This window comes from Theobroma cacao, unplaced genomic scaffold, assembly GCF_000208745.1.
Source record: "Theobroma cacao cultivar B97-61/B2 unplaced genomic scaffold, Criollo_cocoa_genome_V2, whole genome shotgun sequence".
In the NCBI taxonomy this organism is placed as follows: domain Eukaryota; kingdom Viridiplantae; phylum Streptophyta; class Magnoliopsida; order Malvales; family Malvaceae; genus Theobroma; species Theobroma cacao.
In genome coordinates, this window is record NW_017234749.1 from 3,377 (window position 1) to 6,669 (window position 3,293).

Genomic DNA, 3,293 nt, shown 5'->3' on the forward strand with positions numbered 1-3,293 from the left:
ACCTTTTTAAAGGCTAAAATAATATAATATTATTTTATTCATATTCATTTTTTTTATTAATTTCTTAAATTCTAGCCATCCATTTGTTTCCAAATTTTCACCATACACTTGTCCCACATATCCATAGCTTAGATAAAATTCTCAGACTTATCCAAAGTCTAGGTGGAGTAATTTTTAAAATTTACACTTTTACCCCCGTAAAAGTCAAAAATTACATTTTTACCCCAAAAATTGAAAAATTGCCCATAGACATATTTTTCATCCCTTATACTCGTACCATTCTCCAATTTGTCAATGTGATCTAAATTCTCTCAAAATCTCAAATTTTGTCCGTGGGTGGAAAAATTACGATTTTTGCTTTTACACTCCAGAAATCACCGGAATTAAACTTTTTCACTGCTAAACCCTCAAATTATACTCCAATACTCAAATCATACTCCAATAAGTTAAATGGGGCCAAAAAAATCTTTTCTAAAAATTTCCATTTTATCCCCAGGTGGCAAATGACCATTTTGCCCCTAGATAGTGAAAATTTTGGTTTGGCTCCAAATTGATCCTCGAACTCCAAATTACCATTTTGAGTCATCCCTAAACTGTGAAACTCTTAATTTCACCTTAAAATTCCCATTTGAACTAGTTCGAGGCTTAATCGACTCAATGGTACCATTAGGGGCAATATCGTCTTTTAACGATTTTTTGAACTTTCTAAATATGCAAACATTTGATTGGGCATGTAAATGACATCGTAATTATTTTATAAAACAGGGTTTGACATGAGAAATCCATTTGTAGTCACTCATGCCTTCGAAAGCCTTATTTCTTGCTTTAAATGCTTTTATAATCTCATAATTTATTTTAAGAGAATTTTTTTACATTTTTTTGTTAAAACAGACTATAATTGAATGTTTACCTAAAAAAAGTGAAGCGAAAGGTATCTATCGAAAAGAAAAGTCCATTTGTAGTCACTCATGCCTTCGAAAGTCTCATTACTCGTTTTAAATGGTTTTATAATGTCATAATTGATTTTAAGTTGAATTGTTTTACGTTTTTGTTAAAACAGATTATAATTGAATGTTTATCTTAGAAAATATGAAGCGAAAGTCACCCATTTACAAGAAAAGTCCATTTATAGGCACTTATGGCTTCGAAACCCTTATTACTCGCTATAAATGATTTTATAATCTCTTAATTGATTTTAAGTTGAATATTTTTAATTTTTTGGTTAAAATAAATTATAATTGAATGTTTGCCTCAGGAAACATGAAGCAAAAGCCATCTGTTTACACAAAAAGTCCATTTGTAGTCACTCATGCCTTCAAAAGCCTTGTTACTCGCTATAAATGATTTTATAACCTCATAATTGATTTTAAGTTCAATTTTTTTTTTGTATTTTTGGTTAAAACAAATTATAATTGAATGTTTACCTCAGAAAATGTGAGGCGAAAGCCATCCATTGATAAGAAAAGTTTATTTAAAGTCACTCATACCTTTGAAAGCGTTATTACTCACTATAAATGGTTTTATAATCTCGTAATTGAATTTAAGATGAATTTTTTTACATTTTTTGTTAAAACAAATTATAATTGAATGTTTACCTTGAGAAATGTGAAGCGAAAGCCATCCATTGACAAGAAAAGTTCATTTATAGTGACTCATGCCTTTCAAAGACTTATTACTTGCTTTAAATGGTTTTATAAACTTATAATTGATTTTAAGTTGAATATTTTTTACTTTTTTGGTTAAAATAGATTTAATTAATGTTTACCTCGGGAAAAATGAAGGGAAATGCATCCGTTGATAAGAAAAATCTATTTATAGTCACTCATGCCTTCGAAAGCTGTATTACTTGCTTTAAATGGTTATATAATCTCATAATTGATTTTAAGTTGAATTTGTTTACATTTTTGGTTAAAACAGATTATAATTGAATGTTTACCTTAGGAAACGTGAAGTGAAAGCCGTCCATTGAAAAGAAAAGTTCATTTATAGTCACTCATCCCTTAGAAAGGTTTATTACTCTCTTTAAATGGTTTTATAATCTCATAGTTGATTTTAAGATTAATTTTTTTATATTTTTTGGTTAAAACAGATTATAATTGAATGTTGGCCTCAGGAAACATGAAGTGAAAGCCATCCATTGACACGAGAAATCTATTTGTAGTCACTCATCTTTCAAAAGCCTTATAACTTGCTTTAAATGGTTTTATAACCTCATAATTGATTTTAGGTTCAATTTTTTTGACATTTTTGGTTAAACCAGATTATAATTGAATGTTTACTTGAAGAATCGTGAGGTGAAAGCAATCCATTAATGAGAAAAGTTTATTTAAAGTTACTCATGCATTCAAAAGCCTTATTAGTAGCTTTAAATGGTTTTATAATCTCATAATTGCTTTTAAGTTGAATTTTTTTTTGTTTTTTGTTAAAACAGATTATAATTGAATGTTTACCTCTGGAAACATGAAGCGAAAGTCATCCATTGACAAGAAAAGTCCATTTATAGTTACTGATGCCTTCGAAAGCCTTATTACTCACTTTAAATGGATTTATAACCTCATAATTGATTTTAAGTTCAATTTTTTACATGTTTGGTTAAAATAGATTATAATTGAATATTTGCCTCGAGAAATGTGAGGCAAAATGTCAAGCCCTACTCTATAATATACTTTCCATGTCATTCATGTATTTGACAACATGCTTGCATACTTGAATACCTCGAAAAAATCGTCAAAAGTCGGTAGTGTACCTAGTGGTACAACTAAGTTGATTTAAGCCTTGAACTAGTTCAAATAAAGATTTTAAGATGCAATTGAGAGTTATTGAATCTTAGAATGACTTAATATGGTGATTCGGAGTTTGGAGATTGATTTGGAGTTAAATTAGAATTTTCATAACATAAGCGTAAAATGGTCATTTTTTCAGTCGAGGGTAAATTTTGGATGGCGGATAAAATTTTGATCAAGTTTGACTATTTGGAATATAATTTGAGCTTGAGAAGTGAAAAATTTTAATTCCGACAATTTTTCGAACATAAGGGCAAAAGGGTCATTTCAATTGTCCACAAGGACGTAATTAGAATTTTTGGAATTTTACACCACCTTGACACTTGTCAAACCCATGAAATTCATTTTATACTTTGGATAATTGAGGGATTTTATGTGGTGGAGAAGAAATGCTTAATTATTAAGTTTTATGTATGGACCAATCACATGGTGACAAGTGTCAAGCTTTAATATTATTATATTTTCCTTTATAAACACAACTAAAACTCTCCCATCTCATTTCTCTTGGCC